The following is a 25,738-nucleotide window of genomic DNA, read 5'->3' on the forward strand; positions in this document are numbered from 1 at the left end:
GGCAAGTAGTGCTTTGACTCTTCCTGTTGGCTAGAGTACTGATAAATGCTTTTAATTAGTCTTATGACTCTCTTATTGAAATATATGTCACTGATACTAAGTACCAATTGTCAGAGAGCCTCCGGTTCTCAAAGAAGGCTACTAGGGCACTGAGTTAAGACAAAGCTGCTTAGCCTACCAAGCAAAGCCTTCAACTTCCTGCTAATCCCTCTAGCTGACTCCCTGGTAGACTGACTTCACTTCCATTTCACTCTGCTGTGCAGACCTGGTAACAGTTCTTACACCATGTAGTCCCTACGATGCATGCCTTTATATTAGTAGTAGTTCTCAACCTTCACAATGCTGCGATCCTTTAATACAGTTCCGCATGTTGTTGTGACCCTCCCCAACCACAAAATTTATTTTCATTGCTACTTCATAATTGTAAATTTGCTACTGAATCAGAATGTAAATATGTGTGATTTCAACGGTCTTAAGCAAGCCCAGCAAAAGGGTCACAACCCAACAGGTTGAGAATTCCTTTTCTTATGCTTAGAAGCACATTTTCCCAAAACCCCTTCCAGAAGGAAGCCTAGTGTCCACCCCTCACCAGAGTACTCCAGAATTCATGGACAATAGTGATATCATCGTAAGCCTCAGACTTACACCCTCATCTGCCCACAGCAAGGATGCGAGAGTATATTAAAGAACCTACCACTGCCTTTTCTGCCAGTCCCCCCATGCAGCCTTGACATCGAGGGAAACAGGATCCTGAAAGTTAGGTAGGAAGTTTGTCTAAAACCCAGGACTGGGGTTAATTTGAAATATTAGGCAGTGTCTTGGAATCCTTTCTCTGTCTCCATTGTAGACCAAAGTGTTTATTCTTACTTTTGAGGAGTTTGGAATAAACCAGTGGTTAGAGTAAACCCAGTCTGCATTTCAACAGAAGTAGATTAGCTGTTGACACACTCTGTGGGGAGGTCAGCAAGTGCCCTAGGCTCTCCCTTCAAACCTTACTTCCTCTCTAAAGTGGAAACTGTACTGTGGTGAGTTTTACACAACTGTCTTCTGATAATAATTTGTGTCTGGTGTGATGCATACTTGTGATCCCAACACTCAGAAGCTCTTAACAGTCACACTCAGAGCCAGCTTCTGCTTTATAGTGAGGAGGAGGAAAGAGGGGGAAGAAGAGAACCAGGAAAGCACTCAGATGAAGAAAGGATGAATGAATAGAGGTATACAATGATTGACACAACAATAAGGATGAGCTGTCACTTATTCAACAAAATTAGTCAAATATCTGATAGTTCCGTTTCTTTTTTCTCTTTTTATGATGTTTCTCTTGGATGTGTACTAAGAATCATGCTTGTGTTTAACATTTTTATCTTTGAATGTTGCAATGAGTTTTATTTATTTTTATTTTTATTGCTTATTTATTTACATTTCAAATGTTATCCCCCTTCCCAGTTTTCCCTCCACAAGCCCCCTTTCCCCCCATACCTCCCTCTTGTCTCTATGAGGGTGCTTCCCACCCGCCCAACCACTCCTGCCTCAGCGGCCTAGTGTTCCCCTATCAAACCTCCACAGGACCAAGGGGCTCCCCTCCCAGTGATGCAAGATAAGGTCAACCTCTGCTACATATCTAGCTGGAGTCATGGATACCCACTGTGTACTCTTTGGTGATTTAGTTCATGGGAGCACTGGTGTGGGGAGTCTGGTTGGTTGATATGATTGTCCTTTCTATGAGGTTGCAAACCCCTTCAGCTCCTACAGTCCTTGCCCCATTGGGGTCCCCACACTCAGTCCAATATTTGGCTGTGTACATTTGCGTCTGTATTGGTCCAGCTCTGGCAGAGCCTCTAAGGAAACAGCTATACTGGGCTCCTGTGAGTAAGTACTTCTTAGCATCGGCAATAGTGACTGGGTTTAGTTATGGGATGGATCTCTAGGTGAAGCAGTCTCTGGATGGTCTTTCCTTCAGTCTCTGCTCCACTCTTTGTCCCTGCATTTCCTTTTGACAGGAACAATTTTGGATTAATATTTTTGAGGTGGATGGATAGCCCCACCCCTCAACTGGGGGCCATACCTATCCATTAAATATGATCTCTACAGGGTCTATCTCCCCTTTTTTGGGTAATTTGGTCAAATCCTCCCTGTTGGATCCTGGGAACCTCTTGGGTCCCTGGAATCTGGGACTTTCTAATGGCTACCTCCAATCCCCCCCTAATGCTAGACACCTACTGTCAAATTCCTGACCGGCTGTGCTTCTCCCCATCTCCTCCCATATTTCCCCCCTTTTGCCCTCCTCTCTACCACCCAGGTCCCCCTCTCCCTCTACTTCCTAGAGCTCATTCTCTTACCCCTACTGAGTAGTACTCTAGCATCCACACTTGATGTGATCTTCTTCCTTCTTGAGTTTCATACGGTCTGTGGTATTGTTGGTACTGCAAGCTTCTTTTTGGCTAATATCCATTTATCAGTGAATACATACCATGTGTGTTCTTTTTTGAGTGGTTATATTTTCAAGTTCCATCCATTTACCTGCAAATTTCATGAAATCATTGCTTTCAAAAGCTGAGTAGTACCCACTGTGTAAATTTACCACATTTTCTGCATCCATTCCTCTGTTGAGGGACATCTGGGCTCTTTCCAGCTTCTGACTATTATAAATAAGGCCGCTATGAACATAGTGGAGTATATGTCCTTTTACATGTTGGGGCATGTTTTGGGTATATGCCAAGGAGGCATATTGCTGAGTCCTCATATAGAACTATTTTCAATTTTCTGAGGAACCTCCAGACTGATTTCCAGAGTGGTGGTACCGGTTTGCAATCCCACCAACAATGGAGGAGTGTTCCTCTTTCTCCACATCCTCGCCAGCATCTGTTGTCAGCTGAGTTTTATCTTAGCCATTCTGACTGGTGTGAGGTGGAATCTCAGGGTTGTTTTAATTTGCATTTTCCTGGTGACTAAGAATGTTGAACATTTCTTAAAGTGCTTCTCAGCCATTTGCAATTCCTCTGTTGAGAATTCTCTGTTTAGCTCCGTACCCCATTTTTAATAGGGTGATTTAGCTCTCTGGAGTCTGTCTTCTTAAGTTCTTTGTATATTTTGGATATTTGCCCTCTATCGAATGTACGGTTGGTAAAGACTGTTTCCCCATTTGTGGATTGTCATTTTGTCCTATTGACAGTGTCCTTCACTTAACAGAAGCTTTTCAATATAAGATCCCATTTATCAATTCTTAATCTTAGAGCATAAGTCATTAGTGTTCTGTTTAGGTTTTAAATGATATTAGATTTCACTTTGAAATTAATACCATAGTGTCAAACAGCAAAGGAAGGCTGGCAGGAAGGTGGCTAGAGTTCAACTGGTAGACTTCCTGCCCAGCAAGCCCGCTTCCCTCCCCATCCCCAGCATGCGGGACACACCTGCAATCCTGGCCCTGAAGAAGTAAAGCTGGGATATAAAGCAAGATGGAGGCCAGGCTGGGTGACTTGAAACTGTCTAGAAAGCAATGGAATAAAAAAAGAAAAGAAGAGAAGCTAGAGGAGAGAAATGGGGAGGGGAGAAGGGGGGAGTGAGGTAGGGAATAGACCATGTTTATAGAAAAACCTGAATTCTAATCTTAGGTGTCAGGTTGGGGTCTTTGAAACGTAATCCAAGTCTCTGTTTTTTTGTTTGTTTGTTTGTTTGTTTGTTTTGTTTTTTGTTTTTTGTTTCTTTGTTTTTTCAGTATCATCATTAGAGAGACTAAGCTCCTGTGCTTATGCTGGGAAAAGCAGGCAACCAAGGTGCACCCCACTAAATCCCAGGACTAAGCTCTGTTAAACAGCATTTTCCTACTTGTTCACTTGTGTGAATGTGCGCGCGCGCGCGCACACACACACACACACACACACACACACACACACACACACACACACACACAAATGCACTGTTTCAGCACCTTGTTCCAGCCATGGAACTCCCACTACATGTATTTTTGTTACCTTTGTTTGCACACTGCCCACCTTTCATCATCCTAGCCCAACCCTTTCAGAAGGCTCTTATGTAATACTTACCAGTCTGAATTCCTTTTTCTATTGGCATCTGTATACTGGGTGTAGGCATTTTATAGCAAGTGGGACTAAACTCGTGGCTCTGGAGTCTGAGAAGTCACAGAGATCTACTTGGCATCTCACTGTGCTGTGACCGGATGTGGCAAGACAGAGCAAGCACACTATCTTTACTTTGAGACAGGATCTCATGAATCCTAAGCTTGTCTAGGTAGCCAGGGATGATAGCCCTGGAATTTTTTTTCTCCCGATCAAACTTCCTGGGTTTTGGGATTATGGGTTTACTGGGGTTCAAACTCTGAGTTTCTTACAAGGGGGCAGTGAATATTCTATCAGCTGAGCCACATGTCCAGCCCCACTGCTCTTCTTAAAACCTACTGGCACTGCCATGTTCACTACCTCTAGAACCACATCTAATCCCCATTTCCTCCCAGTGGTCCCTCTCTAAATACCATGAACATTTGCCGGCGGTGCCTGATAACAGCACATAATCTTTGGGAGTACACCTTGAAACCATTACCTTTCTCTGCCTTTAGATTCCCTGAAACATAAAAGGCATCTGCGTGTAATTCCTGCCTGGAATGGAGAGAAACATTTATTTCATGAATCTCAGTTCTCAGAATCTTCCTGTCTCCTTTTGATGCGAGCTCCCATCTTGACTCTTGCTGGGAGTAAATGGGCGCAGAGAAGGAAATCTTGTTTTCACATAAAACCCTTCGATGAGGAGAGGGCCGAGTGAAGGTTACCGGGAGAGGAATGGGAACTAGAAATTAACGTTGAAGGCTTTGTTTGATTCGAGGGAGGAGGGGTTGTTTTCGCTTGACTTGCCCAGCTGGTCAGGACACATTTTGAGATGGGAACTTCACTAGAAAGAAATACAGTTTAGCAAAGGGAAATTCTTACTCACCTTCATCCTCCACAAAGCTTGCCCCAAGCTGTGATCCCTCTGTAGGCAATTTCATGCCAATACATATGCAGCAAAGTAAGTACCACCCTGGGGAAGAGAGAGATTTCATTCCCTGGGGAAGCTGGAAGATGCTGAGCTGGGTAAACATTAGACCTCTTCATTTTTTTTCATTATTGTCTGAGGAAATGTCACCAAGAACCCCCCAATACCCCCCTCCTCCGAACTGTTTCATGTTTTTACTCTGCCATTTTGTACTTTATGTCTTTTATTTTTATTATTTTATCCTCATTTTATACGTTGGAGATCAGATTGCAGCAATAATAAGAAAATCTATTTATTCGGTCCTGGAGGCAAAATTCTGAATATATTTTCTTCCTTAGCAGACCCTAACCATATTGGTTCTTCCCAGTACCGGTTTGATTAGATTTCTTGGAAGGAAGCAGCAAAGATCTGCTGAATTATGTCTCTAAACTCAAGAGCAGACAGAGCAGCCGTGTGCTTACAGAGGATGTATGCATGCATAGATTCCATTTAATATACTTCGTGAGACCACCTCAAACCACATTTGAAAGGACAAGTCCAACAGAAAGCTCTGGAATATCTTAACCACTTGTTTGTATGGCTAGAATATATCAAATATTAACAGGGCATAAGTACATAGACTCACATGTGCCTACTTTTATCAGTCTCCAGGGGAAACCTTAGACAGGAAGGTCCCCAGACTCACAGATCAGGAATGTATTTCTTCCCAGTCACAGCTATGCCATATGTAAGTGTGTGATACGACACTGGGCTTGGAAATTCTGGATCTATAGGTTGTTCTGGATTTTGTTTATTTGTCCAAAGGTAGTCATATTGGAAATCTTTCTGAGATTCCTTGAATATCTGACCTAATTTTTTTTAAAAAAGAAAATTTCCTTTTGTGTGAACTTCTAAATACACATGTGGTGTTAATATCGACCAGCAACATCATGGGATGTGCAATGGCTTACTTGACAAACATCTCAGTCCCTGAAGGAATTTCTAGACTGGGTCAGCAGTGATTCAAAAACTCATTTCACATAAGCACCATCCTGTGGGCTGGGGTACCAGCATCCCCCTTTCTCTGCTTATGGAATATGATGCAACATGATCAGCTTCTTCATGCTGTCTCTCCTGCACTTCTCCTCCACCTCCATGATGAACTGCATGCTCAAATCGTGAGCCTAAGCAAACCCTTCTCTTTTTCTTTCCTAAGTTGCTTTCAGACATTTTCTGTTAAAGCATTGAAAACAACAAACCCAACAAAGGCATATATATTTTTTTTCCAAAGGTCTTCTTTGAGCATACCCTGTTTAAGTGGATTGTCATAAATCTGTTGGTATCACTAAGGCTATATCATTCTTCCTATTCCTCAGTGCCAACATACCAAATGTCCCAACTTTCACCAGCCTCTATAGACTGACATAACTATAGGACTGTGGAGGGATGTGACGAGGTAGGTGACATGGGGTACTGTAACATGGAGATGTGTAACTCAATGGAGTCCAGGAGGCCCAGACTTCTGCTAAGCCACTTGATTTCCTGTCTTTCATCTCTGAAGATGTTCCCTATGGAAAGGGAATCAGGTGAAACTAGAGATGGGGAAGGAACTTGTATCTTTACCATGGGTTCATTGTGATGATCTCATTTCAAAAGCCTTCTCCATCACCTTGTGTGCAGAAGAGCTCAGAGACCCTTCTGCAGGAAGCTGTACTGGGACTCTGCTAGCTAATGCTACCAACCACTTGTTGTCTCACTCATGGAAGGATGAGCAGAGGATTCCAGGAGACAGGCAGCAAAAAGGGAGCTGCATTGAGCAGAACACACAGGCCCTTACACTGAGGAGCAATCTTCTGAGCTCCTTTAGCAGAGAACCTCTTCAGACAATACCTTTAATATGCTGCCTTCTCCCAAGGACCCTTTGCCTCCCTTATGAACCAATGGTGGTACACACAAATAGGCTCCTCCCCACAACCTAACTGTCTTAGCTATGAGTCCAGCAGGGTCCTGCTGTTTCCCATTAACCTACTTTAACATCAACCCTCAGAAGTTGTGGGGTAGAGTAAGGTTAGCCTCAGGGGCCATCTGAATGCAATAGTAGGTCACTGAGCCCAAGAGAGCCTTGAACCCCTGGTCAGACCCAGACTCTGCAGCTCCTTTCTTTCTCTGGCCCTTCGCAGGTTCTGTATTGCCCCTTGCAGATTTTCCTCTATGTGTACCCCAAATTGCAGTGCTGTGTATCTGTTTGGAATACTGCAGCTGTAAGAGAATTTCTTAGCCAAAAAATATGCTAATGAAGATAAATCAATTAATATGAAATTAATCGTTATGTGCTATGCCAGTGTGTCGGCCCTCTAAGGACAATGGTATTTTAGTCAAAGGAATGAAGCTTTGTGATGGATCTGCATCTGCCCTGGAAGTAACAGGATGTTTCAGAACAATACCAGTACATTGCTCTGACCCATTGTTTCTGCTTGGTGTTTTGTTTCATTTTGTTTCTTCCCCCTCTGTTGGTTACTGTACTTACTTTATTTCATATTTTCTGCCCGTGTATATGTGTGTCCCCATGGGTTTAGGGTGCTGAGCCCAACATTCTGTCCTCCATCAGATTCTGCTATTCCTCCAGCATACACTATAATTGGGAGAATGTATAAAGATCTCTTCTTCTACCTACTGTGGCCCTCTGAACAGAAGAAAGACTCAGAGGAGGCAAGAGATCCTTCTAGGTGAGCTGCTGCCTGCCTGGTTTCTCAGATGTCATGCAAGACACCCCTACTGCGCACCTCACCATTTGCCACAAGTCTTACTCTGTAGTTCTTCTGAGATCCATTCCATAAATCTAGACCAATATGCCCACTCTTCTCAGACGACACAACTTTTGCACACTGTACTAGAAGACTTGGGAGCCCACTGTTCCCTGTTAACATTGCATTTTTGGCTCTGGGATACTTTTGTTTCTTTGAAAACAGCCTTCCTCACACTTGGAAGCCCATGTTGTCCATGTGCTCAGCCAGAGGCTCTCAGCTCCTCTGGAGTGGCCTGGGCTACAGACCACGTAAGGAACTAATGCCTCACAGGAGTAAGGAGGGGAGGCAGTGGAGGTCAAGGCAACTCCAGATCATCCACCATGTTTCCCCAGGCCTCATGTCCATTGGGACTCACTGTATTGTCTTTTCTCTGTTTCTCAGCTCTCATGCATATGCCCACATTTCCTAAGAATACCTAGAATTGATCCCTTTCTCTGGACCCTGTCACCATGTCACTTTAGAGCAAGCCATGGGGAAAGAGGCCTACGTTGAGAGTTTTCAGCATATGAAGTGTGCATATATTGGTGAACTACATATGGAGATGGAGCATTCTAGGTTGATTCATGTTTCACAGTTCTGTGCAAACTAAATTTCCAATACATGCAATTTTAAATAATAAAATTAAAAGTATTTGAAAACCTTATTGAATTCATTACCTTCAGATAGAAACCATGCACTTCCTTAGTTGATATTAAAATAAGAATTCCTGGAAAATTGCCAAAGTGATTTAATGAGGGGAAAAATTCATTCTTCGAACACATGTTCCTGGAACAGGTGGAAAAAAATAACCTCCACCCTTTCTTCCATTCCAATTGACTCAAGGGTATAAATAGGACGGTTGATATGAAAAAGCTTGGAGGTAGACAGAATGGGTCTTCATCATTTGAAGGGAAATAGAGGAGAACAAAGGGCAGAGGCAGAGAGATGGCACATCTTTAGGAAAACCATCAAATTTTGCTTGAACAGGAGTGCCATGGTTCGTATCTTGTAGCTTTTTGCTATAAAAGAAGAAAATTATAATCCTTTAAATATGCATTCATAATGCATGATTTGCATTTATAAAAATGCTCAGGCTAATTCACATTCTCAGGACTTTCTTGAAGAGAAATGAACATAAAAAAAGACCATTAGCATGCGTCCTCTTTGGTCTGAGCCCTACCCAGTTCCTCAGTATGCTACCATCATCTACTGTGTATGACTTTCACAACAGCCACATGCACACACAGGCTGAATACCCTGAGTACCGAGTACAATACCTACCTGGAGTAAGGGCTTAATATTTGGTGAACTGTGATGGATTGCTGGGAATAGCCATTGCTGTAATAGAATTTCATAGTTGGAAAGAATTAGGAAGATGTTGGCAAGTATTAAATCTTTGTCCAGGTTCAATTAGGTAGAAGAATGTGGCTTCAGGGAAATAGTATTTAGGAAAAGTGTTTGGAAGAGAAATTATGGAGAAATATGGGCTTCAATAAATACAAAGCATTATTTCACCATTATTCACAATGTTGAAAACTGTTCATAATGGCCTATATATGAAAACATAGCTCGCATGCAGGAAGGAGTGGCAAGGCCATGGAGTGAAGATGTGCAGTTAAGTATTAGTCACCCTTAAAGAAGGCAGAAAATCTGCCATCTGCAGCAACATGGATCAGCATAGAGGATTTTTTTTTATTAAGTGCAATGAACCACACAGAGATTGAAAAGACTACATGGAGATACATGAGAGATATCAACATCCATCATTAAACACATTAAAGTGTAGAGAAGGGTAGCTGCAAGGCTAGGATTAGAAGAAGATGGGGAGAGGGGGTCTTGCTGCTGTGTCAGATGACCAAGCCAAGACTGACAGCTTCCAGCCTATGGACTGTAGCTTTGGACCGAGCATCAAATACTGTGCATTCCTGTAACTGATGTGCACAACGGGAGACCATGTGATAGTACTGGCAGCCCCAGTCTTTGCTTGTCCTAGTGATTTCTTTATGTGTACCAAAAGCCTCCTTGTTTAACTCAAACATTTATATATTAATTAATTAATTAATTAATTAATTAAAAATTACTTTTAGAACCAAATACACATGCTCAGGGATACAGACTGTCTTTGGATGGAGTAACGTGTAAAGGCTAGGACACTGCTTCCATTCCAGAGTCTGAGCATGTTGTTATCAAACATAATTGAAAACTAGAAGAAGTAGGCTATCAGTGGACCATGGAAATTGTCCATTTCTACTCACCAGTTATCAGGAATGTTACTGAAAGCTAGCTGTATGTAAGACACTATGTCATAGTTAAGGCTTTTCTTGCTGCAACCCAACACCATGACCAAAAAGCAAGTTGGGGAAGAAAATGTAAACTAGGCTTATACTTCCACATCGCAGTTCATTATCAAGGGAAGTCAGGGTAGGAACTCAGTCATGGCAGGATCCTGGAGGCAGGAGCTGATGCAGAGGCTATGGAGGAGTGTTGTTTGCTGGCTTGCTCCCCATGACTTGCTCAGTTTGCTTCCTTATAGAACGCAGGACCACTGGCCCAGGGATGGCCCCATCCATAATGTACTGGCCCCTCTCTCATTAATAACTAAGAAAATACCTTGCAGCTGAATCTTGTACAGGTATTTTCCTCAATTAAGGTTCACCCCTTCCAGATTACTCTGTTTGTGTGTCAAATTCACATAAAACTGACAAGCACACTATACTAATGACTGAAAATTGCTGTATTTATATATTTATCAAAAATTGAAAGGACTGTGCCCTTTTCTACTAGGAACGTAAGTTATTTAGTTCACAGCCTCATGGAGTCCCTGCTTTAGACTCTGATATGGAGAGTTATAGTCATCGAATAAAGTGTGTGTTGAAGCAATATGAAAGCAAATATTCTGCCCAGACATCCCACTGGGCAGATGTCCATGAGAGACCTGAGGAAAAGACCTGAGAGTCTCTTGAGAGCCGGCTGCTGGGCCTCATGATCCACGTCTGTGCCCTGGGTGGGTAGATAAGGGGTCATTTCTTTGGTTAGGTGGGCAGGTGTCCTCAAGACCCTTCATGGTGGGAAAAACACGAAGCTCTCTGTTTTTGTGCTGTTTGGGGACCAAGTGTTGTATCAGAAAATTTGAATATACATAGTAACAGAATAATTATTTTACTCATAAAAATATCTTAAAAAACTAATAATGTCTTTTACAGTAAAAAAAAAAAAAGTTCAGGGTATATGTGGTTTAAATACATATTCTCTCATGATTTCCCTAATAAGAAACGGTATTTGGGTTTAAATGTGGACGTATCCTCAGTTTCTGTACAAAGTTCCTTTTGTGGACTAAAAAGCCATTTACACGAATGTTGGAACCATGGAATCAGACTTAGGAAAGCTTAGTAGAAAAAAAAATGAGGGAATAAAAATTAGCAATGAGATAAACCATAGAATGAAAGATGGTGTCTGGATTCTGTAGACTTAGAAGCTTAGGTTGGACTACATAGAGGAACTTGGGGGTGTATTTGTGTGTGTGTGTGTGTGTGTGTGTGTGTGTGTGTGTGTGTGTGTGTGTGTACATGGTGTGTACTCTCTGCCATGTGTGTATACATAGATTCACGAATGTGGGGGAATTGTTAGGGGGTGTTCCTGTTCATCTATAGATTCACATGTATGGAAGCTAAAAGACAACTTTGAGTGGCATACATACCTCAGAGTTTACGTTTGTTGCCCTCTTTTTTTTAACCCCCTGAGACAGTCTCTCTGTGTCCCAGAGCTCATCAAGGCTGACTGACAAGTGGAACCCAGACAGCAGTCTGCCCATCTCCATCTCCTCAGAGCTGAGGTTACAAGTGCCAACTCTGAGCACTTACTGTGAGTTCTGGGCACTGAACTCAGGTCTTCATGCTTGTAAGACCAACCCTTTGCCAACTGAGCTATTTCTCCAGCCATCCAATGAAGCTCTTAACTCAGAAGAGTTACCAAGTGACCAAGCCAAAGCCATTAGACAGAGCTGAGTCAGCTATCTAGTGTTCTTTCTCTATATAACAGAGAAGGAAACTCTCAGCCATCAGCTAAGTGCTCCTGACTCTACCTTATGTGAACCTACCAGGGAAACTGTTCCTGAAGTCACAAGTCCAATTCCCCTAGAGTGTCCTCCTGATAATGAGGGTTTCCTAGAATAGGGGGTTTTACCAGCAGACGTCTGATTCCTGATATAAATATCCAGGAATGGACAGCCATTCATTGCTGGTGGATGTGGCCTCGTCAAAATGGGTCACTTAGCAGACTCTCAGTAGGAAATCCAGCTTTCCCAGGTCAGAGAAATCATCCAGATTGCTGGCTGCTTGGCAGGTTGAGCAAAGCATCACACCCCAGCTGTCAGTCCAGGGAAGACTGGGGTGAGGAACCAATATGTACCCCAAGAGCACGTTCTCCATTAGCCAGATGGAGCTTCAAGCTGTTGCAGGCTCTTGCTGTCTTATACATGATGCTTGCTAGACAAAGAAATATTGATCACCAGTCTGGCCCTTGAAAGTTGAACAGCCCTACTGGTGCTGGCACACCACATAATCCAGAAAAGGAAGGAGGTCTGCAGAAGGGTTCGTGAGGCCATAACCAGGGCTTGTATCTTATATCTTACAGCCACCAGAATTCCTAAGAGGGTTGTAGAGCACATGGCAGTCATGGCCATGGATGAGCACACTGGCTCTGGCATTAGTGGTATGCTGGTAGCAGAAGGACACAGGGACAGCCTCTGGAAGGAAAACCAGCCAACAAAAATGCAACTGCCTTACATAAAGGCAGCAAGGTAAGTGATGTGGGGAATCTTCCGTGCTTCTTATTAGTGGGAAGCACTGGTCTAGAAGGGCCAGCAGGTGAGCCTCTCCAGAAAGGGCTACTCCTCTGCCTTCCTGTTCAGAGGAGCTGTAGCATTGTTATCATGCAGACCCAGAATTGTCCTGGCTCCCAGTACACATGTTACAAAGGCAGCTGAAGTTTCCAAGTGCCCCTCAGGACAGTCACATACCTGTCTGTCTTTTAGTCCTTCCCTGAACCCGCCTGTGCACCTACCTCCTTTCTCTAACCCCTCACTCTTACATTAATGCCTAATGAACCAATACCACTTCTACTCTGGTCATTCAACATGTCAGGCGTTGGCCCTGTCTGGCTAGTTGTATGTCACCTTGACACAAGCTATGAAAATGACTCCATAGGATCAGATTGTAGAGAAGCTTGTAGGACATTTTTTTAATTAATGATTGATATGGGAGTGCTCAGCCCAATGCGGGTGATGCCTGATGGCTGGAGGTCCTAATTGCTATGAGAAAGCAGGATGGGCAAGCCATGAGTAAGAAGCACCCCTCTATGGTCTCTGCATCAACCCCTTGTTTGAGTTTCTTCCCTGACTTCTTCCTTCAGTGACAAACAGTGATGCAGAAATAGAAGCCTTGTAAATAAATTTTCTCCTCCCAATGTTGCTTTGGTCATAGTGTTTCATCTCAGCAATAGTAACTGTTTTCTGTGTGTATGTAATAACTCTCTCTCTCTCTCTCTCTCTCTCTCTCTCTCTCTCTCTCTGTGTGTGTGTGTGTGTGTGTGTGTGTGTGGTGTGTGGGGGTGTGTGTATGTGTGCGTGCATGTGTACATGCATGCTCTCTTGTGTAAGTGCATTGCACATTGCACAATGTCGACATAGAAATAAATACTCTCTCTCTCTCTCTCTCTCTCTCTCTCTCTCTCTCTCTTTCTCTCTCTCTCCCTCTCCAACTCTTTATCAGCTACACCAACATAATGCTTTCAGGAAAACTGCTTTAAGCATTGGTATGAGTTTTTTTAATTGATTGTTTTATTTAATTACTTTACATCTCAACCATAGTTTCTCCTCTCTCCTCTCCTCTATTCCCACCCATTTCTCTTCCCTTTCTTTTCAAGAAAGGGGATGCCTCACATGGATATCAACCAGCTTGGGCATGTAAAGTTGCAATAAGACTAGGCACATCTTCTCCTCCTGAGGCTAAGAGGTAGCCCAGTTAAGCAACAGAGCCATAGATGGCTCCTGTTCCTGCTCTTAGGAGTCCCACATGAAGACCAAGCTACACAACTGTTACTAGGTCAGCCCCATGCATGCTCCCTGGTTGGAGGTGCAGTCCCTGTGGGCCCCAATAAGATTGGGTTAAATAATTTCTTATGATGTCCTGATCCTTCTGGCTCCTACAATCCTTCCTCCCCCGCTTCTGTAGGGTTACCCAAGCTCCGGTTAATGTTTGGCTCTGGGTCTCTGCATCTTTTCCATCAGTTGCTGGGTGAAGCCTTTCAGATGGCAGGCTCCTGTCTGCAAGTATAGCAGAATTATTAACAGTCTTAGGAGTGAACTCCTTCTCATGGGAGGGGTCTCAAGCAGAGTCAGTCATTGGTTGGTCATTCCCTTAATTTCTGCTCCATCTTCTGCTTCCACATCTTATAGGCAGGGCAAAATGTGGCTGGGTTGGTGTCCCAATCCCTCCATTGGAAGTCTCGTCTGGTTACAGGAGATGGCTGGTTCAGTTTCCATATTCCTTATTGCTCGGAGTCTTACTTGGGCTCACCCTCATAGGTTCCTTGGAGTTTCCATTGCCCTAGATTTCTAGCTTGTCCCAGAGATACCCCCATTGCTTCCAATGTTATCTCTCAGTACACTCTCCCTCTGTCCTCCCCCCAGCCTGATCTCTCCTGTTCCCACACCGATCCTGTACAGTCACAATGTCTATTCTATTTCCCTTTCTCAGTGAGATTCATGTGCCCCCTCTTGGGCCCTTCTTGTTCCTTAGTATCTTTGAGTCTGAAAATGTCAGTGTAGTTGTCCTTTAATTTATGGCTACTAGCCATTTGTAAGTGAGTACATACCATACGTGTCTTTCTGGCTCTGAGTTACCTCACCGAGGATGAATTTCCTCATTCCATCCATTTGCCTGCAAATTTCATGGTGTCATTGTTTTTAATAGCTGACTAATGCTCCTTTGTGTAAATACACAACATTTCTTTATCCACTCTTCACTTGAGGGACATCAAGTTTGTTTCTAGTGTCTGGCTATTATGAATAAAGCTTCTATGAACATAATTGAGCAAGTGTCCTTCTAGTATAGTTGAACATCCTTTGCGTATATGCCTAAGAGTTCCACCTTTTCTTTTGAGATAAAGTCTCTCAGTTAACCCAGAGCTCACCCATTGGCCTTCTCCAGTACTAGGATTACAGCTGCCTGTCCCTTCACTTGGCTTTTATATGGGTACAAGGGATATAGACTCAGATCTTCATGTTTACATGGTGGGCATTTTACCTACCAATGGCGTCATCTCTGCTGTCCCTTTGCCTTTCTTTTCCTATTTTACTGTGACTTTATTTTAAGCTTTAATGTTTGCAGAACAAGGAATTGCTAGATACTATTTAACAAGACAGGGGTGTCCAACCTTCTTAGCTCTGTTGCTTTAGTATCTCTCCATTTGACTGTCTCTGTACTCACACACGTACACACACACATACATACACACATATCACATACACACATGTACATGTACACACAAATACATACACACATATCACATACACACATGTACATGTACACATGTACACACACACACACACACACACACACACACACACACACATTTCCTGAGCATTTTAAAGGTAAGCTTCGGAGACAACATCCCTTTATCAGTAAAGCCTCATTCTGAATATGTGACCATACAACACATAAAGAGTTCTTTGTCATAAATACTGCCTAGGTAGCAGAACTAGAGAATCAGTGGTAATTTTATTATATAGTCAAGAGACCTTGATCTGATTTCACCAGTAGGCCAACTATTTATAGTCATACACAATCTGACTTTGCCTCTTCTCTCCCTGTGATGATAAAAGATGTTCTCTGTTGGACAGGAATACAGACTACACAAACGCATCATTCCCTCTGCATGCTATAGGGAGGCGCATGTCCCCGCTAGTTTCATCACTGAAGATCAGAGTGTCAGTCTTAACTTCCTTTGCCTAAGTGTAGCAGGCAACACCTTCAAAATTATCCTTCAAACACCTAAGCCAGTCAAAGGCAGTCTCCCATCCACTCAGAGACAGTCTAGGACAGTCATAGCTTCTCCTAATACTGTGCTTCTCTACTACTTACTTGTTGGTTTAATGTGCTTTGCATCAGGGAATATTTTCACTGCTCGGAGATCACCAATAGCTAGATAAAGGAGGCATCAATCAAACAGGCATTTATTCATTATCTAGAGTGGACTCACTACGTTTTTTTTTTTTTTTGCAGCCTTCTGTACCCTTATCCCTGTCCACACAGACTTGCCATCATTCTAAGACCCATTCTGAAAGTTCATGCCATTCCTCAGTCACAAGTTATTCTCTCTGATTAGTGTCTATTCACTTGTCAGGTGGTAGCACAAATGTGAAGTCTACTGTAAGGACACCCTAACTCCACAGGATGAGTTAGTTTCTCTCAACTGTGGCAGTTTGTGTGCAGCGTATAGTGTGCAGTACACAGCATAGTACTCCACAGCTAAATGTCACCTCAGCAAGGAGACTGCATGCCTTCAATCCCCGGAAAAACGGGAAATGCTCCCTACCTGATTACCCAAGATGCTTAGTGCATGACTTGCATGGTCATCAGGCCAAGGACCTGCTTTGAGCTTGGAAGGGAAACTCCTTGACCTCAGTTCTACCTGCATAATATCTGTCCATTCTGCCACTAAACAGGAAATTCCAGATAAGTCAGTTTCTGGCTTAAGATTTCCAAAATGACCCCCGGCCGCATACTTCTGAGTGCAATTTATTTTGAGCAAAGGTGCTAATGGACTAAACCGCACATTTGCCTTTCAGCAGGAACCAAATGCCTTCACGGCTAAACAATGTTAGCAGGGCACCATTAGGAAGGCAGAGAAATGAACTAAAAAAAAAAAATACAGAAAACAGACAAAGACAAAAAGCAACCTGAGAACACGCTCTACAGAGCTTCCTGCTAAACTCAGGAACAAATTGAACCTTCATCTCCTCTGCCTTGCTCTTCTAATGATAAAAATACAAAAACTAAATCAAAGTAGATAGAAAGAAGTATGAGAAATCATCGCACCACACTGTACCCTGTGTACTCTTCTCATCTTTGTCACCAATGGCAAGAGAATACTATAAGAAGCTTGTCTGTCTGTCTTGCCTCTGCTAAGAAGATCAAGCAGAGATCTGACTGCATGCTAGATGGAGGGAGAAGGGACAGGATAGCTCACATTGAAAAAAAAAATGAACACATGCAGATACAAGATGGCAATGACCCTTATGTGAGCTAGGTCAATCTGACGTACCTTGGCAAGCCTTCCTGGTGTTGGAGATTTGCTTCATCAAAGAATTCTGTGGAAGGACCCTCCGGAGACAGATGCATGTGGCAATCCCATGGCCTATCATGCCTGTATCTCTGTAGTCTAGTGTTGCAGGTCTTTCTTTACTGTAAGCTGAAGATGCATTGCCTTGCCATAGGAGAGGAAAACAGAACTGAGTGTTTTGGGTACCATTTCAAACCCATTAGAATATTCCAGAAGAACCTGCCAGCTGTGTGTGAATACAGAAAGAAAGGAGAAGTGAGAGTCAAGCTACAGAAAAGTAAGATGAATGAAGTACAGGCCACCTGGTTCACACCTCTGGACCCTCTTAGGAAAGGGGGAAGAGGAAGGGAAGAAGAGGGAAACAAAAGGAGAGGGAAGGGGAAGAGAAAGACAGGCAGACAGGCAGACAGACAGAGACAAAGACAGAGAATATTACTGAACAACTGCTATCTGTAACTTGGTATGACTCTGTCCCATCTGGGGACTCAGTCGAGCATGTAAATATGTTTGGATAATTAAAAAGTATGTCCTTTCTTGTTGTTTTATTGTAGCTTGAGGTGAACTGAGCAAAGTTCCCCTAATCCCGTCAAGCCCTCTGCAGGAAGGGTCAGAGGTCAGCAACTGCTCCTTAAAAATGCTCTGTGATTGATTCCAAGGGAACCTTCAGCCTCCCGAGCAGCTGATTAGAGACAACCTGGGGTCTGTCCCCCTGACATCAGGAGCAGGCAACTACCTCCTGAGTAGACTTTCTCGCCTCCCAGGCTCCAGAGTGGTAGAACATACAGTCACTTTGAAACAAAAGAGAGAATTTCGTTTCCAGTTGGAATTTAAATTCTTCACAAGCATGAAGAGATTTTCATTTCATTGTCTCGTGAAGGAGAGAAGAATTTAAAACTGGTTTGTCCAGATGTTGCTGTTTGAAAGAAAATTATGGATGTGGTTTCTGATCCAGTGGAAATTGTGGGGCTTGACAAACATGGGCATGGGGTGAACGGTTTCATGGACTGTCCTTCCAGAGGACACAGAGGGAGAATATTGGCCTTGTGGTCACGTGAGGATGCTGTGTGGGTGTATGCCAATCTAGCCTCACCCTGGAGATAGTATTGAGTGTCCTGTGCACGGCAGAGAACATCTCTGGGTAGAGCTATGCCCAAAAGTATATCAATCTTCAGTGTCCTTCTGTGTTGGGTTTAGTTGTTTAGAATCTGTTCAGATACATAGGAACAGTGCTCTGTATACACGTCTGAACACGTGTGTGCCCACAAACTCGGACCATATGGAGGAGTCTCGCCTTCCTGGCTGATGGGGGCAGCAGAAAAGCAAGAACCTATGGACCCTACATCCATCCATGTGGTTGGGAGAAGGGCCAGAGACTAGGTACAACTGCAAGGGGATTTTTTTTACCTAACTAATATGCATGATCATAAAATTGTAAACAAATAAAATGTAATTTTCACTTTTATTCTTAAGTATACATTCCAGGCTGGCCTCCAACTTGTGATCCTCCTGTCTCAGACTCCCAAGTACTGAGATTATAGGGGTGTACTACCATATTCAGGACTCAAAACTTAATTTGTGTTGTATTTTTTTCCTTGTCTATAATCTTTTCTATCCAGAAATAACTGCTTCATTCTCTGGCTTTATTGCTGTCTTCTTAACAGTGTTTCTCCTCTCTCTGCCCACTCTGCACTGCTATGAATTGTCCCAGAACAATGAAGGAAAAGAGCTCGTGCCAGCCCCCTTTATGGAGACACACTCTTTACAGACATTTGACCACAAACGGCATTTCTTATTTCTTATCCAGTCCTTTGTTTTCCAAAATATTTATTTTAAATTGATATTATTATTTTTCCTCTAAGTGATAAACAAAAAAAGCATTATTTTTTATTTAGAAAATATCAAGATTTATGGGACACATCACAGATCTACTGCCCTGACGCTTTCTGGGCATTTCCTGTCTCTGAATATTTAATACTAAAAATAATCCAAGCTTGATACCGACTTTGAGTGGTACGTAGTGAATTTTCTAGGTCGTTCTTGGTGGAAATCGTTCCTGGAAAAATAGGCACAACGTGTGTTTGGGCGATTTGCAATGACTGGAGAACCATTGCAACCGGAAACGTCTGGAATAATTGACAAGCTTTGATCATGAATTGTCAGGCAACAGTCGCAAGCTCTGATGTTTAACTTTCTGAATTGGACATTGCGGTGGTAGGAAAGTGTGCTCCCGTACTTGGGGAAAGATAAAGATTCATACTGTCTTTACTGTAGTATCAAACTGTTTAAAAGTGATGGGGTTGAGGGGTGTGGGGGGACTACAAACACTCAAAGAGGCTGGTGGAAAATGCCTCTGGGTCTGAGGGTACTCTGGTGAGATTTAAAACTCTCCTGCAAATTTAAAATTATGTTTTAATCTTTTTAACTAAAAAGATATCAAAAATAAAATCTATTTGACTACTAATATTTAATTCTGAGGAAGGACAGGCTACATCCTTTTATTTCCAAATCATATTTAAAACTTAAAGGAAATGGAGACACCCTGGCCTTCGGTGCCCTGCAGCGGGGCTCAGGGTGAGCAGCGCCTCTAGAGGGAGACCTGGTACTGCAGCTGTTTCTCAGTCAACTTCCAGACCCGACCCTGAAACACCCCCTCAACAAAACATTTCTTCTTCCTTTATTAAAAGCACTAATAAAATTATATGCTCTTGATTTAAAATGTGCTTTCTTTAGTACTCAAAATCTCCACACATCACTTTTCTCACGGGAGGAAATGCGAGGTGGCATTGGCTACAATGGGCCACTGTGAGGAATATTGAAGGAAAAAAACAGCCCCAGCCACTGCATTGGAAGGGAATGCCGGAGCAAGCTGGTCTGGCCCACCTCATAGCCCAGCACACCAAGAAAACGCTTTCTCTTTTTGACAGTTTCACGGGCACAAGGAAGCCTTGGTCTCTTAGGCCTACTGGCTTCAGGCTGTGTGTAAATTGCATTTTGTACGTGGTATTATTCAGAAAAAACAAACAACAACAAAAAAATTAAAGAAAAAAAAAACCTAGTCAACCAGCTTGCAGAAAAAGTCACAAGAAAATACGGGCTCTTCCCAACCTGCAGCTCCTATACCTGTCTGTGTAGCTTTGTTGTGCAACAGGACATCTAAACTGCATCTCTCAGAAATCTCAGAGAAGACTTCTCTGGAAGCCAAGAGGGGCCTGGCGGAGGGGCAATACGAAAAACAGAATACTGTGTTTGTTTTCTTTTCCTTGCCTTCCCCAGACCGGATCCCTACTTTTTCAAATAAATCCACCTTTTCTGCTTCAATTTCAAATCATTTTAAATCCAAGGAGGGCCCCTCTTCCTTGCACACCCTGGATATTTCAAAGCGAGCCCATCTTCACTGCAGGAGAGAGTTTATTCAGGTGTTATGAATCAGACAAGGGCTCACAGATGCAAACTGGGGCTGAGACAGGGCCCCTCGCGTCTGGTCCCCTCCCTCCTAAAGAAACATAACAAACCCCTAGAAAACAGTCCTCCAGTAATCTCCCTGCCTGCTCCAGGAATAGGGGTGACAGAAAGCTGCCCTCTCATTATAGTCCTGGTCTCAAGGTTAGAATTAGACCCTTAGGGTAAGGAGCTGTCAATTAGAGATAACTCCAGCCTGCTGTCTGCAACGGGGCTTATCTCCTAGCAACTCTCCTCATTCAGGCCACAGCCCTTGGCTCTGCCTGCAGCTCAAGAGCCATCTTGAAGACAACAAAATAACCTTCTCGTTTTGAGCAGATGCATAAAGAATTCTTCTCTGGGTCCTTGATGGAGTCTCGTCCTTGATGGAGCCCGGGTGACATTCGACTAGCAATGGGCTGAGGGGGATCTGCAAAGAATTATGATTGGGCTCCCTTCCAGCCGCAGATGTTTCCATGGGAAGAGCACATGGAAGGGTCTGGCCAAGCAATCAGAGAATCTAAATTCAATCTGAGACTGGATGCCTCCTTCTTCCAGATCAGAGCCTGTCATGTTTATGCAGGAGCCAGTGTAGTCTTGTTCTCCTGCCTACTTTCTGCTTAGGAAGAATTTGCCAGCAGTTGGGAGTGCAGTGGCTCTGGTTGCCACGGGAACTCGGCCTCTCCTTTATTCACCATGGCAGGGCATATAGAGAGAGCCAACAAGCGTAAATCGTATTAAGCGATGCACGGGGTTATCCACCGTGGATGTAGGCAACATCACAGAATTTACTACTGGACCATATACTTGGTGGGCAAAGAAAACGCATGCTACAAATTCCTTGGAGCTGTCTACTCATTAGAGCTAGGAATCGTGTTGTTGACTTTTCTAATCTCAAGCAGAGTTAAGGGTGGCAAAATGCTGGAAGGCTCCTAGGGGGTGGGGGTGAGGCAAGCCTTTGATTTTTCACTGGAGTGGAAAAACGATAACAAAGGGATAGCTAAGAAATGTAAAAAAAATAAGAGATGAGAAATGCCCAGTGCGCTGTGGGTGCAAATTAGATAGTGTTCTTGGAATTGAAGATTTGCCTTAACAAAACTCTTCTGTAGGACAACAACCTCCTTGCTTAAGGAAGAACACAGACCAAGGAGCAGGGGCCATTTTTACAGAGCGGTTCCTCCTAGTGCCCCTCCCCCACCGTCCCCCAGTCGATGCTGTTCACCGCTCTGCAGCAATGACTCTCCTATCCAGGCTTACCGGCTCCTCTCCTCTACATCAATGGAGTGATTCTCTGTTTTGTTTGGGTTGCTTTTATGTTTGTGAAGAAGCCAGCGCAATTTTTATCAAGCTAGTTGGGTCAGAGGGAAGAGGCGTGTATAGGGGTAAGGGAGACAGGAGAATGGCAGGCAGCTGCCTTGCCTGCTGCTAGGCACTGTGGACATGGAGCTTGGTTCGGCTTTGCCTGGCTTTCCTCCTACCCTCGCTCACACTCAATGCAGGCCTCATTAAGCTCCCCTGCTCCGTTTCCTATTAGAGGCTTGTCAATATCCCAAGATGCAGCATAGCTTCTGAAATAGGGGAGAGAAAGCTTGGGCAACTTGGAATAAATCTTTTCTGTGCTTGTCTGAGTGGGACCTAGCCACAACGTTGCGTCAAAATAGAGACTCTACATTATAATTTTAAAAAGCAGACGAATATATCACAAGATGTTCGGCATCTTAAAAATTAAGCGTCGTGCAGCTTGCAGAAATTAATATTTTCACGTTGCTGATGAAGAAGCTGGGAAAGTGAACCCCGTGTTATATTCTGAATTGTTCTCACTAAGCAAGCACACCTTAGGTGGGTCCTTTGGTGTTATTTTCTTATGCAATCGAATCAGTTGTGAATATGCACATAGCCCTGCATCTTTTAAAATAACATTTCTAATGGGCCCTTCTCAACAGTGTAGAGGCTGCCCCTGCACATATAGCATGCTGGTTGGCATTACATTTGAATATGGTAACGAAAAATGACTTATAAAAAGAAGAAATATCTCTAGCAATCAAAGTTTACTTTATTAAACAGCAGATTGGCAGTGTCCCCAGGATTCTTATGTGGACTGCCATTGCTGGTTGCCTAGGAGATGAGGGAACTTAACTGCTTCACTGCCAAAGGATTGCATGGATTCTTGCAGAGTGGTCTAGTAGAGCTCACAGAACAGTCCCCAGCTCGGTAATATGTGCCCACCAGCGTCACTTGCAAAAGCTTTAGGCCAGTAAATAGATTCCAAGACGGGGTTGCATCTGAATGCAAAATTGAATTTTCCCTCTGTTTCTGAATATTTTCTTAGCTGAGTTTTATTTGATTTTTGTACATATGAAATGGGGCTCTGCTAATTACCGTCACTGTTTCATTATTCTTTCCTATGGAGTGATTTTTGAAGAAATATGGGTGTCCTTATTTCTTTTAGATCTGGGTTTGAGAAAAGTGGTGCTTACTTTTTTGTGTGTAATATTCAGTTGTTTTTTTTTTTTTTTTCATGATGCTTTGAAATAATGTGCATTATTGTCACATGTGCCTTTGGTTTGTTTTCTGCCACCCGTCCTATTCTGGTTTCAACAAGACTGTCCCACCTTAGCTGCTGGGGAAAGCTGCCTTGCAACCAAGCATGGATCTGGGAGGGGAGGAGGCCAGATTCCCTGATCCTGTAGGCTGTGTGACCTTGGCGAGTCACACATTCCGGAGTTGAGCCTAGGGTTCTGCCTGTGGGGGGAAGAAAGGAATCAAATATTTAGAAGGGATACAAACTCTGATATGCAAATATGGCTCAGTCTCGCCATGCTTTCGCCTACATTTGGTGAGGCATTAGAAACTGTACAACTGATGTCATTCAATAGAACTGTCAGTCTTCAAAAGGCAGGAGATGCAGCATGAGGTTGGCTTTAATTGCTAGAAGGTTTAAATCTGACTGTCCTGTGCTTCCATCCAGCAGGAGTAAAAGCAGCCTTTATTGAAATAATTTTTTAATTTTGCAACTGGCATTTTATGCCCTATAGATGATTCTAACTCCAAGAAAGTGCCTGAGATTAAGAATATTATCTTATAGAGGAAAAAAAAAGGCTTCCTTTAAAAAATATTTTGTTTATTTAAACCACAGACCCCGGCCTTTTTTTTTTTTTTTTTTATCATCTTTGATAATGCTTTTTCTCAGCCAAGCTAGTAACATTCTCTTAACCTTGACAAGAGGTCCCAAGCCTGAGTAACTATTTTCACAGCCAGAAAAAGGATCTGGGATTTGACAAGATACAATGGACTAGGAAAATACAGCAAAGGAAGATGCTTGACCTCAAAGTATGGCTTAGACTTTGTCCCCCTTTCTAATTTCTTATTTGGAGAGAATTCTGTTCAGAGGATGTTTCTTCTATTCAAGACAAGGAAGAGACAGAAATTATAGTTTAAGGAATCAGGCTGGCTAGAATGGCTATTCTCTTGGGAAGCATACAAAAGATATATTATAAAAACATCAGCAACTTTAATTTATTCTTTATTCCTAGGAGAGGACTCAGGTTGAAACCTTGCATACAAACATAGACCCATACATACATATATACACACACATACATACATACACACCTATACATATACACACATACATACGCACATATGTATACATACGCACATATGTATACATACACATATATGTATACGCTATATACATGCATATGTACAAACATACACACACACACACACACACACACACACACACACACACACACACACACGGGGGAGAGGGCCAGCAAGCAGATTATCGGATCATAACAATGTCAACATTTCTTGAAAGTAGTTATCCAGACTCAATCTAAGACCTGAGAAATATGAAAGTTTACATATTCACCTAAATACACATCAAGCTCTAATGTTCTCTCATACCACATGACCCAATGATAGAGTATCTCTAAACAGATCCAACCCGAAGCTTTTGAGTCTGTGTCAATGCGCTAAAGCACATGTGTGATCCGATAGGAAGTCTAGAAATGGTGGCCAGGCCGCTCATCTAGTTTAGAAATGCTTCTGCCATGTAGATGGATGGAGCCAAGCCACCCAAGAACCTCCCAGCCTTCTATCATCGATGCCTTGGACTTACCACTGCACCAGAGACTTCTCTGTGAAGATCAATCCTGGTTTTGAATTCAGTGTGGGTGAGGGGGGCTGCTGACTCAGGGAGCCTGAGGGAACCAGGGCCTGCTGCTAAACAACAGCCCGTCCCCAGCAGGACAAACACACAGAAGGCAGAATGAATGGCCTCATCTACACGCCAGCTATTTGATATGCAGATCGGGCCGCAGGCCTCTTCAATAGCGGAGCACTCCGTAGGCAGCAGGTGCAGCCCAAGTGAGTGGCCTTCCCTCCTTGAAAGAGCTGGGCTGCCTCGCTCTCTCCCTCCAGCCCTTAACTGTTTCTGGAGCGCTATGATCTTCATCCTTTTTAAATTTAGACAATCCATTTACAGGCTGGCTAAACCTTCTACTCTTCACTCTGCCCCTATCCGTAAGCCTGGGCATGAAGCCACAGGAGTGACAAAGGAAGAAAATCTGCCAGGCTCTTCTTAATGATGGTACAGCAAGGCAGGAGAGCTGGGAGGTCAAGCCACAGGGCAGTCGCCATCCTCCACCAGCCACAGCCTGTGCCCATGTCTCCTCGACAATAGATACAGACTCTTATACCAGGGTTTTCTTTGCCATTTGTGCTGAAACTAGAAATCCAAGTCAAAGGGGTGTGTGTGTGTGTGTGTGTGTGTGTGTGTGTGTGTGTGTGTGTGTGTTTGAAAGAGACAGACACAGAGACAGAGAGACCAATTGCACATATGCCTGAAAGCCAGAGTAAAACCTTCAATGTGTTTCTTCAGGAGGTGGCTGCCTTTGTTTTTTTGCGTTAGGGGCTCTGACTGGCACTGGGCCCTGGCTTCTTCTAGACTAGGGTAGACTAGCTGGTCAGTGAGCCCTGGCGATACCCTGGCCTCTGCATCTCACGTGCTGGGATGACACACATGTACCACTGCACTCAGTATCTTGATCTGGACTCTGGGGATCAAACTCAGTTCTAACACGTGCAGATCAAGCACTTTACAAACAGAGCCACCTTCCAGCATCACCCACCTGCCCTCAGTGCCTGCCACCTCCACCCAGGATGGCTGATACGAACCTAGGAAGAAGTTGTTTTGCAGTTTG

General features: G+C 43.4%; 1 long non-coding RNA gene across 1 annotated transcript; it reads right to left on the minus strand.

Annotated features, from left to right (window-relative positions):
• Positions 1-4,850: 4,850 nt before the first annotated feature.
• Positions 4,851-24,743, minus strand: LOC116905658. Its single transcript, XR_004388557.1, has 3 exons — positions 24,655-24,743; positions 8,429-8,770; positions 4,851-5,031 (listed from the first exon to the last, which is right to left on the minus strand). It is a non-coding gene; the product is annotated as an uncharacterized LOC116905658 (long non-coding RNA).
• Positions 24,744-25,738: the final 995 nt, after the last annotated feature.

This window comes from Rattus rattus, chromosome 7, assembly GCF_011064425.1.
Source record: "Rattus rattus isolate New Zealand chromosome 7, Rrattus_CSIRO_v1, whole genome shotgun sequence".
NCBI lineage: Eukaryota > Metazoa > Chordata > Mammalia > Rodentia > Muridae > Rattus > Rattus rattus.